We start from the raw sequence: 18,346 nt of genomic DNA on the forward strand, positions 1-18,346 counted from the left end.
GATTTAGTTTTTGATCAAGCTAGTACACTGTAAAACCAAAGAACGTGTGACGCGTTTAATATCTAAATGGCATGTGTGTATAGTAAAATAGAAACGTTCTATTCCTAAACAGCAATGTTTATACATAATAATTAGGTGTAACACTGGTGTTTAGTCATTTGGAACTCTAAATAATTGTTAAACGTTATGTGTTTAATCTGTGCCATTTTTGCTAAGTTTATTATTTAGATTTTAAACGCCAGCCCTGTTATAAACGGATACAAATGTTTAAAAAGTGTTACAAATCATACACACGTCCAAGAGTTTATAAAATAAACACCACAGGGTTTCCTAAACACATATAGAATTATAAACGCAGTGACGTGTTTGAAGTGTTAGGCTACAGTATACTGTTTTAAAGTTAAACACTTAGTCTTACAGTGTAGTTACTACGCCCAGCAATAGCCACAATAATCAGACTTAGATTGGCCAACATAAATCAGCTGACAGTGTGTTTGTGAAGTGACAGAGAACCACAGTTGAATGTTATTTGATCCTCTGACATCTAAAAATCTACTGTTTCCTAGGATATAGTGTAGGCCTGCTTATTACAACAGAGTCAAAGTAAACCAGCATTTTAATCAAATTATTGTGTATTTCCTATAAAATAGTACCGGGATAATATTGAATAATAGACAAAAATCTGGTATAAAATCAGTAAAAAAACAACGTCCAGTTGAACAAAAATAAATAATGTAATTTTTTCTGTAGAATTCGGAATAAACCAGAAACACAGAACGCTAGGTATACAGTATTATCTATACATACTATGCTAGGGATAGGCATTTACATATATTTTAAAGAAGATGCAATTGACACCATTGCATCAGCAGGCAGAAATTCTAGACACCCATGTGGCAATAGACAAGAATGTTCTTGACACAGTTTCAAGTCAAGAATGCAGATAGAAAATAAATCTTGTTAATAACAGCTTTCATTTGTATAGCCATTTCTAGAAAAGGCCTGGTACCTCTGGTACAATGTCAATTAAAAAGTAATCTGCATTATACACCAAATAACAAGTTTTATGTTTTGACAGTTTGATATTCATTTTGTAATATTCAAAACTATATATATATATATATATATATATATATATATATATATATATATATATATATATATATAGTTTTAGTTATTCACCTATTTTTAGATGTCTATTTCCCCTTTTGATTATAGTGGATTGAATATTTTGGGCATGGTTCTCAACTGAGCAAATTAAAATGCAAGGTCTTCAAATGAGAACACTGGTGTCCTGCAGTCTGCATGCTTCTGGTCCTTGTATAGATTTTAGATCTCAAAATAGTGTATGCAGGCCTACTTGTAAAATCTACTGAATTGTGTAGAAAAAACACAAAAAGTTCATCTAGGAATCTTAAACTATCAGTTTAAAACTTTGTAAAGGGCATTACTCATCATATTAGCTAAACAGTAATACTTTTTATGTATTCAGGTTTTTGAATATAACATTACCAAGTCAATACATTAATCATAGATACAGAACAAATACTTCTTAACAGGAGGTTTGTAAACCTTTATGTAGTGCTAGACCATAACAGACCTATTACAAATAGTGCTGCCAAGGGTGGAAATAAAGGACGACATGAAAATATAAAGGAAAACACTGATGCATTGGACACCTAATTTACAAAGTTTATTGTTGAATGTGTATAGACACACAGGGCAGGATTTTCAAAAAACTTTTATTGTATCAAACTCGTAGTACAGTACACTAGCAAGTGATTTCAAACTAAATGTGTTAATTAAATCTCATTAAAAAGCTTAATTGTCGCAGATCACCTAAATCACTTCATGTCTCAACAACTAGATAAGGGAAACTCGTTAATCAAAATGCATGTTAACGAGATCAAGAACAATTAATGGAAGCATAATTCACTGTTATGAAAACTACTAGCGTACAGGGGGGCGGCTCTACCACCAGCAGCCAAATGTAATAATAATAATAATAATAATAATAATAATAATAACAACAATAATAATAATGGGAATATCTATGTTGTGTATAATTTGTAAACTTGATTTAAAATTGTGCATTTTGTCTTTGAAAACTTGGATATATTATTGGCACAGATGACCCGTCGCTGGTTCAGCTGCGCTGCTGCTTAGTAAACAGGAAGGCAACACTAGTAAGTTAGTTTAGGGATTTGATCCCAGACTAAGTATAGAGTGGGTTTTGTAGTGTAGTTTCTGGAGCGTGACATCTCTTTTAGTGAGGCTAGCGCTCGCCTTGTGTGGCAAACTTTTATTTTTAGCTTTGTTTTGTTTTCTTGCCTTTATTAAATCCGGCGCTAAGATAACCATTGCTGGTACCCTGGCATTGGTCTGTGTTATTAAATCTGTGCGCCTGTGCAGCGTGTCAACACCCACTGCTCTAAGTGTGATTCAGTATTATTCAGCAATGACCCACGCAAGCAACATCTCCCTGTTACAATTATATATGTACATGTATAATAGGTTTAAAATAAATGGTCAAGGTGACGGCGTACAAAGACAGCGATTCTTTTTTTTTTTTTGCTATCTTCCAGTTCATTTAATCCTTTGCAGTCCTATGTTGGCATTACAATTTTATATATGCAGTCAAAACATGTTTAGCAAATACAAGGATAGTACACATTGCTTTTTTTATAGAATGTTTATTATTATTATTATTATTATTATTATTATTATTATTATTTGTGGAACGCCAAGTCTGGGTTTTTATTTTGTTTCCCATGCTTTTTTTATAAAAACATTTTGGTGGCCAACTGAGGCAGGCTTCACTTGCGGTTCAACACAACCTACAAACTTTGTGGGTCATTTTGCGAGTGTTTGTGAACAGAAGCTGCAATACCAGCCCAGTGGCGTAGCTGATTTTTTGATGATGATTAATAACACTGGCGTAACAAGGATATTGTTCCAGGGGGGTTGCTAATGGATAAATTGCCAGGATTTTGTTTTGGTGGGGAGGGGGTGTGAATGATAGGCAGGATTTCGTTTCATGGGGTGGGGGGGCGGATGCTGGTGATGGATCGACATTTTTGCACATGGTTGATATTTTTTATTGTCCCATGTAGTTGAATCATTCATTTCGGGGAGGGTTCAAACCCCTTAAACCACCCCCTAGCTACACATTGTACCAACCTTTAAAATGTGAGTAAGGGTATTCAAAATTACAATTGGTCTGTATTAGTATTAAGCTTAGCTTTGCGCTTTTTAACTACATTGATGTTTTTTTTGTTTGTTTGTTTGTTTTTTTACTGAAACTGGGATTTTTGTCCTAAGTATCAGGTTAAAGTGTTTACGTGCTCTATATGAAATATTTTTGGTTAATCATTTGTTTCGGTAACCCAAAACTGACCCAGTCCGAACTTAAAGTTATAGTAAACATTAGTTGGCATGTGTATTATTTCAAAGTTTGTATTTAATTGAGTTGAATGAATGCATGAATGTGTGTGTGTGTGTGTATATATATTTACACACACATATACTTTTTTTTAAAACAAATGTTAACTGTTTAAATGACAACTTTTCTCTTTGTGTGTATATATATATTTACACACACATATACTTTTTTTTTAAAAAAATGTTAACTGTTTATAATGTTTAAATGACAACTTTTCTCTTTTGCCACAACACCTCTGTGTATATAACAATAACTTGCATATTACTGCTGATTTAAGAAACAGTGTCATGGAAAGAGATCTACTAAATAATTTAAAACAAGTGAACAACCCGTTTTAAACCTGCCAAAATAACAAAAATGAATTGTAATGCACATTTGTATGCTAAAAACTCAGCCTTTCAAAAGACAGACTTCTTTCTGCAACAAAATCAAGTTGAGTTTATTAATGTTGAACTGGAGCACAGTGTGCAGAAATGAAATGGTTTTAAAAAGGGGTAGAAAAAAATTACTTCTTAAGTGACAGTAAGAGAAGTACTGTTCAAGGATTTAGCTTGAGGCGCCAGGGCTCCACAGCATCCCTCTCAATAATCGCTCACACTCCACCTCAATGCTTCCTTCACTCCAGCTTCAAGCTACAAACACAGACCGCTCCTGCAATCTCAACGCAACCCTCATTCTACAGCCTGCGTGAATCTCGTTACTTTCACGCCGCACATACTGTACATTGAAAATGTACAAAGTGCAATTTTTGCTATAAAGCACAATTGTTTATTATCTCAGAATTATCAAACTTGAGCCTGGACTACTACTAATAATAAATAAAGGTTTATAAATGGATATTCTAGATTATGTGCTGGATGCGGATTCAAAAATGGTCAGAACATTAAAATGTGGACAGGGTCAAATACCAGAAAGTGTGCTATTGGTCAGAACACATCTTTAAAACACCCTCAGGCCCTGCCCACTTTTGATGAGACCACGTCCACTTCCAGCTGGCCACACATTTAAAATCTGGCCACACCACAAGATATAGGGATTGAAAGCAAATGTATTACATTTCTGGACAACAACGAAACTTGAAATCAAAAGAATCATAGAATACAGCCATGTACCAAAGGGCAATTACTGGTGGAATTTCCACTGTGTACTCAGAGATGAAACTGCATTCCACTGTACTTCAAGCTTCTTTACTAAATGACATGCATTTATAATTTGGTTTATTGTGCACAATATTGTGTATTACACCCTTTAGATGTCACAATAACACCTAAATAAATCCCAATGTTCTGCAGCTCTAGTTGTCATTGGCATTTAGAATGCAGTCTGAATGACAAACTGCAATGGACAAGCAAAAATACATATTCATACTGCAATAACCGACAGGTGTTTTCTAAAGCCCCATTTCTTCCTTCTGTAATACCCTCTGTTTTCAGACACTAATAAACAATGTGATCTTCCTGCCAGTTGATAGCATTTTAGTGTGGAGAGCCTTGTGCTGATAGATTCATTCAGAGCCAGCCTTTTCAACAGCTGTTGATGGAATTCAGCCCTCTTAGCTTTGAAATCTGATTATACTGATATAGTAGGCAAGGATAGTCTTTCAAGCGGATTTGTTAATCAGAGGTCATTGGAGGCAAGATTCACCTTCAAATCTATTTGCTCTTAAGCCATACAACAGCTCATAGCATACACATATATAAGCCGCACAACAGCTACCAGCATACTTATGACAACAGTCATGAGGTCATCCTTATAACACCCAGTAATAAATATTCTCATATGCAGTGGAGGCAGTATTCCAACTTGAAACACGTCAACCAAATATTACAGCACACAATTTAAGACATACATCATCATTTACCATCACAAAATATGCTCTTCAAATATATCCAATTCATAAGTATAGTGGTACCCCAAATGTGAAAGTAGATCCTTCTTACACTGGCAAGTACTAGAAAGTTGCAAAACTGCCATGTTAGCAAATCAAAATACACGTGAAAGTAGCAAAACAATCAGTGCAGTCACGCGTGTGTTCTGTACAGTAATCAATATGAGGATAACATGTCAAGCAGCTATTTTCTGCGTTTTAAACTAGTTATGCAAGTCTGCAATGCATTTATTTAATCTTTTCAAACATCTCAAATATATTTACAAAGTTTCAATCCACTGTATAAAAGGTTGGTACAGTAGAATTATAGAAGAATGAACAGGTTTATGGACAATGGATAAAGAGTGGCTAACATTTGCCAGATGTTTTGGTATAGGAGTAGAAAATAATAACATAATATTCCATATAACCCTATTGGGTCATTCCGTAACAAATCACCCAACAGGTTACACCCTACCATCTCCAACTTTTTTTGCCACGGTTGATGTGTCACTCATTTAATCAGGTCATCTGATTCAAATTAAATGTTTGTTACCTGAAGATTATTCGGGTGTCTTAGAAGGGGGGTGGGGGGCGGGTGCAACTTATGTTTTGAAAACACATTGAAAATTTTGCACAGACGAAGCCAAGACCTTGACCTTTTCTTTGTAATTTTTCAAGATTTTTATTTTTGGGGTTTCACACCAAGGTCAAGAACTTTGTTAAGGTCGAATTTCCTTTTGTTTTCTTTCAAATGTATTTTGTATACTTTTTGGGGATTTGCTGTGCGATTTGAAAATGACATCTCCTACAAGACTGTAGCATGAGCTGTTTTAAGTAAAAGTTTAGTTAACGTTAAGTGGGGGGGGGGGGACCTCTAACTTTTGACCCCTTGACCTTGAAATATAAATTTGAGCTTATTTGCCTGAAACAACCCTAAGAAACAAGTCTGGTGTAAAACAGTAGGGTTTCAAATCAAAACTTTATTAGGGTGGTTTGCCATGGAATGACCCTATTAGTAATTTACTGCAGGTGCATGACAGGTAAGTTATGCAAGGTATGTTTTTAAATAAATATTTTTATACAGTGTCCACTTATTTTTAATGCACATCGGTTTTAAAAAGATTACTGCTTCTGCTTAACCCTTTAATTAAACATTTGCATTTTACACGTTACAGTTTCTGCAGAGAATTGACGGTAGCAATATATTTTAAAACTTAACAGAAAAGGTATATTTTTTAAAACTTAACAGAAAAAAGTTCAGTTTCTGGAAGCTATTCTGTATTATGAAAAACTGCAAAAAGATTTTAAAAAAGTGGATTGAGTTCTACAGTTGTAGGTTTGGGAGTATCTAAAGAAAATTATTGAGATAAAAGTTCAACTCAAGTAGACAAACATTTCAACAAATGCCGTTCAAAACTAATGAAGATTGTGTTTTAAAGAGATAAAGCAATAAAAAAAAACTGTTTGATTGTCCCCGGACTGCAACACACATCAAAGTGATTTCCATTAGATGAGAGTAGGTGTTAAAACTTCATGCTGATATTGGACTTGGCTCTCGCCAAGGTAAACACCAACTAAGACATAGTTTCTTTTACTGTAAACTAATGTGATCCATCTGCATTTCCTTCCATCTGATGAGGTAGATATCTGAAGTGTAATGCTGGCTCCAGGGATCAGCCTATTTTGCCTCCCTGGCACATTAGCACACACAACTGCTGCAATGCTGGCTCCAGGGATCAACCACAATGCGGCCTCCCTAGCGCATCAGTATAACAACCATCTGGACTGAGCTGAGTAGGGTACTTCTCTGGGATCTTCAAGTGGGCACATTCCATCCTTGGTGTTTCGTCGACTAGCCCACGACACCTTAAGAGGACTCGACAGTGATTCTGGCATCCCGCATCACCCCCCTCCATCCCCCACTCAGCTAAGCCCAGCTTACTTCATTTACATCGACGTAGCTATCTTTCTACTGTGTTTGTGGTCCCCAAGCAGAATCTTTTCATCTCAACCACAGCCAGTTGCTGCTCCTCTCTGCTGTTTCAGATAAGTTCTTCACTATGCGTAGCAACTCTTGACCACTTAATCTGATGTCTCTGAGAAACTGGGTTGTGGAGTGTGCCACAAATCCTCGACAACCGACCTCCACTGGGTAAACCTGGACTCTCCATTCTCGCTGTTCCACTTCAGCAGCTAGTTGAGCGTACCTAAGTTTCTTCATTTCATACGCCTCATCCACAGCACCCTCCCATGGTACTGTTAACTCTACCAGGTGAACAAGTCATGCTGATCCAGACCACAAGACAATATCAGGTCGAAGGTTAGTGGTGGCAATCTCAGCTGGGAAAATATGCCATTGTCCAACATCTGCCAGCATTTTACAGTCTCTAGCAGCTTCCAGTTGTCCTAGACGAGTTTTGGTTTTAATACCTTTTCTTCGTGGTTGCTCCCCTGAATGGAGGAATGTTGTTCTTTGTGTGTCATATATTGCTAGCATTGGCGGCAACCTGTTGGTCATGCAACGCTTGTCTTCCAATGCCAAGGTCAAACATCGCAGCTCCTGGTCATGACGCCAACTAAACCGTCCTTGGCTAAGACTCACCTTACATCCTGTCAAAATGTGTCAATGTAGCTGCCGATGAACACAAAGGACACCACACATCCTTTCTTACCCATAGATTAAGGTTCTGTGGTGATGGGAGAACATCATATGTTGACCTGATGAGAAAACTGATCCTGCTCTGTTCCATTGTCCATAGATATCACCAGCCGATCTTGCGTTGTTCCACACTCTCCCATCTCGTCCATTCTCCCTGCTTGGCCTGGGAAACTGCCTTTACGCACCTCATCCTCTCCTCCGGCTTTTGCACCTTATTGATTACCAGCTTCCTCCGTTGAGCTGGAGGTGCTTTGTGCCATGTAGGAGGAGCCGAACTGAGACCAAGGCCTCGCCTCCTCCTCCATGCTGTACTTGCCCATGAGATCACTGGTATGAAGTGGAGCCTTTGCATCTTCCACAGCTTCCTTTGCCACACACTTATTCCAGTTTTCAACACAGGTGCTGCCTCCCTCACACATTCATCATGTGACTCTACCAATGTCATTTCCAATTAAAGCTTGGCACACTTAAACTCCTCGGTTAGAGCTGAGACTGCCAGCTGCAGTATCCCTTTACCATACAGTTCCACTCTGCTGAGGCAGTGTGGAACTCCCAATCCAGGATTCAGCAACGATTCTGGGCCAAAAAAACCCGCAATATCTACTTTTGAGATCTTGGCGTGCCAGGCAAAACAGCAGCAGTGTGGAGTAGTGGTTAGGGCTCTGGACTCTTGACCGGAGGGTCGTGGGTTCAAACCCAGTTAGGGGACACTGCTGTTGTACCCTTGAGCAAGGTACTTTACCTAGATTGCTCCAGTAAAAACCCAACTGTATAAATGGGGAATTGTATGTAAAAATAATGTGTAAAAAATAATGTGATATCTTGTAACAATTGTAAGTCACCCTGGATAAGGGCCTGTTAAGAAATAAATAATAATAATAATATTGTTTTTTTATTTTATTTTCATGGGTCATAACCATGACTATGGGGCAGGTCTCCACATAATTGGTTTAGGTTGGGGTGGGTGGGACATATTTTTTTAATGAGATGCGTTTAATGAGATGTTTTTGGAGATTATTATTTTTTTAATTATACAGTATATGTACTCACAAGTTTGAATCACTGAACATCTTGTGTTAAGCATTAAACATTTTTTAAATAATTTCCTGAAGTTCATGTTTAAATACCGCGAGATGGTTCGACGCTATGCATGACATTCTGACTTTTGTTTTTTGCATGAGATACACAGTAGCTTGTGGATTAAGGATTTGATTTCAGTCTGACATTTTTTTTTTTTTTTGCAGGTATGTGTAATTTTATTTCTTAGTCAATCACCTTTGTGAAATATATGTCAGCGAACACAACATAACTACACACATCACCCACCTCCTCCAAAAAAAAAAAAAGTTGAGTCTGTCAGCATTTCTGAAAAGGGCTGGCATGTCAAGCAGAATGTCTTGGTGTCCCCTGTACTAACCATTTCCTGACCTATGAACTGATTAACGCTTCCAGCTTCTCTACTGTTGTCAAGGAAACTTCATACACAGTGAGTGGCCACAGAAGTCCTGGCAGCAGACCAAACTGAAAGCACCAGAGTTTAAGTTTGTCAGTAAATAGATTAATAATTATACAATTGCCAAAAAAACGTATTTTATCTTGTCCAATACTCCTTTTGTACACCAGACTGTTGCATATGCTCTTGTTTCACAAAGAGAGAAAATAAAATCAGAAAGGTTGACTGAACAGTTACAACACTGCCCTTTTCAAAAATAATCAGCAATGTAGTTGAGAAGAGAACACCAACGTAACTGGAAAGATAGCAGTATACAGAAAAAAGAAAGCCAAATGTCAAACTTATATAAAATATGTAGATCTCCACAGATGCAGCCCATTAAGTGTGTGCTATGTTGCCTGTAACAATAAATCACTTTGACTTTCCCCAACACTATAATGTTCAGTAAGTTTATTTTATAATTTTTAATAAAGATTAAAGGTTCAGAGCCTGTGGTGTAAATGCATCATTTGTACAAGGACATTAACAAGCTTGTAACTAACAGAAAACTCACAGAAACAAAGTAATTAGATAAGGAGCATATGGTGGCTACCATTTTTGGGGACCTTAAAAATAGAAAAGACCGGTCAAAGCATCCTCGAGAGAAAGGAAAAAAAATAAAAAATAAAAATAAAAATAAAACTTGCACTTTACAATTTTGACGAACCAGCTATTTGTTCATTTGATTTCTATCTAGACACTGTAATAATTAACCATCAGCCAAGATTGATAGCGAGTTCTACAGGCTGACTGACTACTATAGGAAGAGTCCCCAGTGGTCTGTTCTCCCACCACTTCTCTTCTTTTTATAAAGGCTTTGATTTCTGCTTGCTATGGAAAGAGAGGTCTAAATGCCATGGATTACAGAAATCTATGTGCACGCTGCGAGTCACAGCTGACGAATGCTGGATGAAGCAATGGAGGTCCCTGACAAAAATTAATAAAAAGAAAACCAGAGTTTATGACATGAAGTGGGAACAGGTATGCATCACATCAATTAAGCAGTCAGGTCAAAACCAACAACTTAAAATAAATGTCAAAAGGTATGAAAGTTTATAGCTGTTTTGCTTGCCTTTCTTTTGTGCACGTTCAGCTTTTCTCAGATGTACAGTAAAACCTGCCTAATCCAGCCCCACTACAAACCAAAACTTTGTAGAATTCTGCATGCTTTTTGGGTCCCGACAAAATCCCTACTGAAATTAATGGTGTGATACCCTCTACAATTTGGAATCTGTCTATTCTGGAATCCGGCAGGATTTTAAATTTAAAATCCATATGAATCTGACTGTGCAATCTGGCAACTGGTCATGCGATTTCTCTTTTCTAAGGTTTAAAATTAGTATAAGAAAAAAATCTAGGAGGTAAAGATAGGTAAAGATTTTTTTGAGGCATCATTGTGTATGTATAGTAACACACACACACATTATATATACTGTATATATATATATATATATATATATATATATATATATATAAAAGCATTCAAATAGTTTTTTCATTGTATTTTACAGTAACTCTGTAATGAAGCACACTAATTGTACAGGCTTTACTGTATTGCAATCTAATCAAGATTTGCTGAATTGAACTACTTGAGGATTGTTCAGGAGAGTGGCTTCAGCAATGTTAGAGGCAAGAAAAAAAATACCCTATTACAGAATAAGATGTTTCTTTGAAATAACACAACCTCTAGAACAGTATTTTATTATCAGTTGAAAACAAGTCAAGGTTTTAAGTAAAGAGATAATCTTCATACAGATGAACCATTTAAATATGTTCTTCAGTAAAATTAAATAAGAGTTCTAACATCAAAAAGTTCTAACATCAAAAGGTTCTAACATCAACAGGCAGCAAGGACAGCAAAGATTCAATGTGAATCAGGCTTCAAAGTTAAACTTACTGCTATTAAAATCAGCCTCTTAGGCTGTTGATGTATGTACAAGCATTCCACCCTAAGCACTGTACCATTACATTAATGTAATATGAACATAAATTACTCCAAAACCAACTGGATCTGCAAGGCAGAGGCTGCATCTTGGCACATCAACATTACCAGGACCTGAGAATCTTAAATTAAACTGACCTACAGTATGTTTAGAACATACTAATTAGGATTAAAGTGTGATGATTGGTATGTCCAATAATTACAATTAGAACACATCCTAAATATTATAAAGCATACACTAAATAACATTATTTTGACCCCACATCACAATTTATATTTCTAAGCGAGCTTCACTAAGATGTCCTGATGCCTATACCTGACCCACAAGCCCCAAAGTAATGTGATGGCCACGCATGTTGTGCACTTTCATATAAAATAAATAAATGTATGTGCATATGTCCTATATAAAATTTATATTAAAAGGAAACTTCAAAAGAACATCCAAATATTTTTTTTCCTGTTACTGTAATACACAGGAGAAAATACATTTGTTCACCTTCAAAGTATATCCCCAGAGCACTGCCACACTTTCCCTTAACAGTAAAGCTTTCTGTACACATCCAATAGAACACATTAAAACAAATTACTACAGAACAAAATACTGTTCTCGTATGCTACTAACACGTGTAATTAAAAACACTATATCAATGTATAATTTCAAAAAACACTATACATATAAAATATTCTTTATTGCCATGCCTAATGCAAATTAGATCTTCATATACTTTTCCTATTAATATTGCCATTTCTTATTTATTCCAGATAGTTAAATCAATTCATTAAAATGCCTCTTCTCTCCACAAACTGAAATGGTTTTAATATCCAAAATTACTAAAAGGTTGTTGGTCAAGGAAATAATGCATTATATTAATTCAGTCCATCTCCATATTTGCAAAATGATTGTATTTTTAAACACAAAGAAAAGAGGAACACATTCATTTTAAAAGGGTGGTCTAAGCATTGCATTTTTAAAATAATGCCATGCCTTGTTTCATTTGCCACAGGGATACACTTAAAAGCAATCTGAAATGAGTCCCATTTGTTTCAATTGGCAGCAGACTGGCATCAAACCAGAATAAAGAATCTTTCAGAACCAGTTAGGATGGCAGGCTGGCAAATACAGCTAGGCTTGCATCAGAGCTGTGAAGGTTGCTGCTTTTTGCTGGGGATTCCACAGTACTTTGCATTAGCTCTCACGGGTTAGGGAGGCAAACTTAGCTGTTTCTCCTCATCACACTAGAGCAGAACACTAGTAGCCAGGCACCCGATGAGCTCCAGTGAACAACTGCGGGGCTAACCTTTGACCTTCACAGACCTGTAGACAACGACTCATGCTACTGGGTGTAAAGTGGCTTTTGGATTTGTCAAGGGAGTGGAGGATGGCCACTGACCTTCAGCTCTCCTGATCTGTTGTGGGAAACTGCAAGAGGTGAGGCAGTGTAATTGAATAGTCTAAACTTAGGCTGAAAAACAGGAATCAAATAATTGGGAACTCAATTGTTGAGGGGGCAGTACTTTAAAATGAACAGTTCCCTACAGAAAGTAAAACAAATAAAATACTGTTCATTTAATAGGCTGTAAAAGTGAATGCAAGGTGTAAAAGGTGCTTGAGAAGCTGGCATACATCTAGTATAATTCACATCCACCACATAAAGACTGTCCTGTTTAAATTATGAGATTTTCAATATGTATTTTTGTAGTGAAAGTACAGGACAGAGAAGATTATTATGCTTGTGTGTGTGTTTTTTTTTTTTTTTTAATGTTCATGTTTCATAGCTTTTTCCCCCCCGACTAGTTTGTTTTTATTGAAAACTTATCAGGTGTAGCACATTTAGGGGTGGATGGAGTCCCCGTTTACTTCAATTTCCCCATTTCATTTTAGTTTCTCTTTACCCTTTAGCGGATTCATATTTAATTATCAATATTTTACGATGAGGCTTCAGCCGTGGCAATATTGTGACATTTTTCAATGGGTAGAACATGCGATTGACCAACCAGAGCAGCATTTTTGCCTGCTGTTTTATAACTAAAAATAACAGCCATTCCTCATGAAATGAAGCTCTGGCTCAGTGCTTCATTTTCGAGGCTCCTTCACTTGCCTCATTTGAAACCCAGGCAAGCAAATGTGTGTATTCACTTTACAGGGACTCACAGTAGGGCGCGTCTCATTTGGGTTTGATTCTTAAAAAAACACAAACAGTCATCAAATGTACATGGTGTACGGAGAACAAGAATCCGTTCCAACCTGCACCACTTCACCCAAGAAATCTCAGATGCTTCTCAAATGTTCATTTAAGAGCACCAGCATGTACCTTAGTTTAGTTGTTTCTTGCTAGCTTAACATTAGCGGTTTGATTTTGCGCTTCACAAAATAATATAAATAAATAAATAAACTAAATGGTGCAACAATAGTATAGTATTAGCCTAAATGCTTTGTGAATATATGTAATCCTCTGTCTGTTTAATACTATATAGTAGACTTTATTTGCCAGTTTCACAGTCAATCTATGACCAAGAAAATACAATACAACCTGAACTGAATAGATCCCATCATGTTTTAAAATGTCCCAATATGTTGGTCAAAGATGTAACCTTGACCAACTGTGTCAATAAATGTTGCTTTATAAAAGTCCTCTATATACACAACTCATTTAATGAAATAAGGTGCTGTAAATTCCACTGCCGATCGTGGACGGGAGTTCCCAGGGGGCAGTGCACAATTGGCTGGGTGGGGAGGGCTTAGGTTGGCCAGGGTGTCCTGTAGACTGGCCTGCCTGCAAGTTGCACGGAGCTGCGTGGTCCTCCAATGCTATAGCTCTAGGTTGGCTGCATGGCGGGCCTGCAGAGTGAAAAGAAGTGGACGGCTGACGGCACACGTTTCAAGTGTGTCCGTCTTCGTCTCTTCCAAGTCAGCAGGGGGTGGCAGCGGTGAGGCAGGTTGAAATAAAAAAAATAATTGGGCTTTCGAAATTGGGGAGAAAATGAGAAAAAATAATTGCTGATTCCAAATTTTAAAAGCCTGCTGCAATCATGGACACACCGTCCATGAAAGTTAATGGTTACATTTCTATTTCAGAGAACCAGGGTTATGATAATAACCTAATGTTCCCTTTCAAGTGTGAAATATAACCATTACCATATGGGTGAGTAGACCAAAGCCATCACAAGGGTGTTAACATACAAATCCTCAGTAACAAGTAGCTAGGGCTAAACAAATGATGGAGAAACTCACCTCTATGCCTGTGTTGTAAGGGTCAACTGAGAAGCCCTTAACACTCTAGTTCCAAAGTCAAGGTTTTGAGGATCCATGACATTAAGTCTGCAGAACCTAGTAAAGGTATGGGGAGTAGCCCACACCGCTGCATTGCAAATGTCCTTGACAGATGCTCCCTGGAATAAAGCCCACGAAGTTGCCATGCCCCTGGTGGAATGGGAAGTGAGCTTTTCTGGAGGGGGCAGGTTGCCAACTCTTAGGCAGTCTCGACTGTGTCTGCTATCCATTTGGACAGCCTCTGCTTAGACAGGACTTGACCATGGGGACTTAGCCCCACAGCAGACAAAAATAGTTCTGACTGCCTCCAACTTTACATCTGTCAACATAGTACGCCAGGGCCCTAACTGGGCAGAGCACATGGAGCTGTGTCAGACTGGAAAGGAGGTGGATAGAAAGCCTCCAATTCCACAGACTGGTTGACATGAAATGCCGAGATCGTCTTCGGCAAAATTGGTACGGAGCATAACCTTTGTCCAGGCTTTTACAATGGAGAATGCCTGCATCTCACCCACTTTATGGACGTGATAGCAAACACGAAAAGCCGCCATTGACCGATAAATATTTCAATTCAGCTGAATGCATGGGCTCAAATGGAAGCTTTACAAGTAAATTAAGCACCACGTTTAACCTCCAGCGAGGAACAATGTCCTTCATAGGTGGCCGAAGCCATCGAGCCCTTTTTTGACATGGCAAGCTGAAACAGCTGCCAGAATGACATTTAACGTGAAGGGGAATTTCCCATTCAGGGGCCAGACCCAGAGCTGCAGGCTCGATGTGGTCGGGATACCATAAAGTCCCCCATGCCTGAATGAGCAGGTCATGGCACTTGGGCAGGCTCCACGGCTGGCCGCTCCGGAGCTGCATCAGGGTTGAAAAACAGCCTCCTAGGCTATTAACACTAGCACCGCCATAGCCGCTTTATGAACGGCTTTTGCAATTCAAATTTAAATATCTCCGCGTATGTGAATATCTTGTGCATATCCATTCTTTAGTGTTACTAAATATTTGAATTAAATACCCATACGGTGTTTCAGCTGCAGAATTGTAAAAATGAATAAGTTATAAGCACTTGCTTCTTCAACCGCCAGACCTGTAGTTTATGCGGCATGTTGAAATCAATACAATGTAGCTCACAATTTAGTCTGGGCTTTGTAATAAAATCAACATCATTGTGAAATAACGTATTATAATCCTGTTGAGTGCTTGAAACACTGATGAAAGTCATTCTACACATCATATATTATTATTATTTACACTACATTTCTCAGGCAGAACGACTGTGCCACCCTGAGTGTGACGGTGCAAAAATGTGTGTATTCTAAGCTCTGCACAGATCAGTGACCATTGGGATTGATGCTAAACGAAAGCCAGAGACTGTTGCATTTTACAACGCAACGAAGTACAGTGTGGATATACTGGATCAAATGGCACGGCTGTATTCTGTCAAAGGTGGTACTCGCAGGTGGCCTGTGCCTATTTTTTATAATGTTTTGGACCTGGCAGCCATCAACGCTTTGGTTTTGTACAAGGAGTGCACCGGCAACACAATCACTCGGAGGGACATCATTTTGCAGCTAGCCCTGGAACTACAGCAGAAACATTTTGATAAGAGACACGAAAGCTGGCTGGCAAATGCCCCTCAACCTTCAGCCAGCGCTGCGCCCACTGGCACATGGAATAAAAGACAACGCCTAGTTGCTAAATGCAATAAAAACAGAAATTTTGATGTCTGCGCCCGTTGTGAAAAGGCAAGTCTGTGGCAAATGCACTGGTACAGTTGAAAAGCGTGTTTTCTGCATTGATTGTACTTAGAAAGCTGTAATAGAACTCTGAACAGACAGCCTTTAAACTCTGTTTCACTCAAAGCACTTTCATGTTGCATAAGTTATGTTATATTTTGGTTTGATGCTATTTTTATAACTAGTTATTTATGTTTTATAACACTATTTAACACAATTTTTGTTCCTGGGTAGTAAGTGTTATTTCCTAATTGCTTATGCTTCAAAAGTATAGAAAATGGCTATCATTCCCCACAAACTTTGCTTTTGTGACCAGGACAGTGATATTTTGAAATTTACCTATTTCCAATGAGAAAACGGGCGAATTTGTGTCTTTTCATTCACATAAAGTCAGAAAAAAACAACATATGAATCCAAATTAACATGTATTTATACTAAAGTAATACAAAAATGACTACAAAAGATTTAGAAGTGAGTAGTTTTTCGAGATTTACGATTATACTGTAAATCACTTTCACGAATCAGCCCCCAAATGTAGTCTCCCATCATGTTCTCGTTATACTGTCCTTGGTAGCGGCGTTCTAAGTCCAGTATATCCTGGTGGAAGCGCTCGCCTTGCTCCTCCGAGTACGCTCCCATGTTCTCCTTGAATTTATCAAGATGAGCATCAAGGATATGGACTTTGAGGGACATCCTACAGCCCATTGTGCCGTAGTTCTTCACCAGAGTCTCAACCAGCTCCACATAGTTTTCGGCCTTGTGATTGCCCAGGAAGCCCCGAACCACTGCGACAAAGCTGTTCCAAGCCGCTTTCTCCTTACTAGTGAGCTTCTTGGGGAATTCATTGCACTCCAGGATCTTCTTTATCTGTGGTCCGACGAAGACACCGGCTTTGCCCTTTGCCTCAGACAGCTTAGGGAAGAAGTCTTGAAGGTACTTGAAGGCTGCCGACTCCTTATCTAGAGGTCTGACAAATTGTTTCATAAGGCCCAATTTGATGTGCAGTGGTGGCATCAACACCTTCCGGGGGTCCACCAGTGGCTCCCACTTGACGTTGTTCCTCCCCACAGAGAAGTCAGTCTGCTGTGGCCAGTCCCGCCTGTGGTAGTGCGCCTTGGTGTCCCTGCTGTCCCAAAGGCAAAGATAGCAGGGAAACTTGGTAAAACCGCCTTGGAGACCCATCAGGAATGCCACCATTTTGAAGTCTCCTATGACCTTGATACCATCTCAGAAAAATGCAGATATGTATCCACTTAGGCAGCTGGAACTAAACTGAACTGGTGGGCTTAAGGCCCCTGTATTTATATTACTATTTATATTACTGGAAAGTTCTAGAAAGTTCTAGAAGTTACTCCAAGTTTACTCAGCACTGAATCTATCTGGAATGTTCTGGAAAATAGGTAAATTTCAAAATATCACTGTCCTGGTCACAAAAGCAAAGTTTGTAGGGAATAATAGCCATTTTCTATACTTTTGAGGCATAAGCAATTAGGAAATAACACTTACTACCCAGGAACAAAAAAATAAAATAATAATTGTTACACGGTGTAATTTTATATGTGCATACAGCTTTCTACACCTGTTTACACAGAAGTTTATTGTGTAAACTTTATTTTATTACATGTTTATGTATATGTGCTCTTTTTGAAAAAAATAAGGAGGGTTTAATTTTCAATGTAAATATGGTTCTGCTCTGAAAATGTTATGTATGATGTTCATAAATAAAAATATTAAGTTGTATCCGATTGTTTTGTTTTTCATTTTCTTATCAAAGTCGTTTTAAAATGGAGCCGCACATTTTGCGGGTGCGGTGGTTGTATGCAGTCCGAAATCTTGGCGGTTCTAGTGTTAAGGGGCTACTAGGAGCAACTTGGCCTGGTCCTGCCTGATTTTCTCCAGACACAGCAGGAGCAGGGCATCGATTGCTA

General features: G+C 38.1%; 1 protein-coding gene across 1 annotated transcript in view; it reads right to left on the reverse strand.

Moving 5' to 3' along the window:
- LOC117972646 (1,4-alpha-glucan-branching enzyme-like) overlaps positions 1 to 18,346 on the reverse strand; it is a 268,712-nt gene that overhangs the window by 226,174 nt on the left and 24,192 nt on the right. The window lies entirely within an intron of this gene.

This window comes from Acipenser ruthenus, chromosome 8 (assembly GCF_902713425.1).
Source record: "Acipenser ruthenus chromosome 8, fAciRut3.2 maternal haplotype, whole genome shotgun sequence".
Lineage (NCBI taxonomy): Eukaryota > Metazoa > Chordata > Actinopteri > Acipenseriformes > Acipenseridae > Acipenser > Acipenser ruthenus.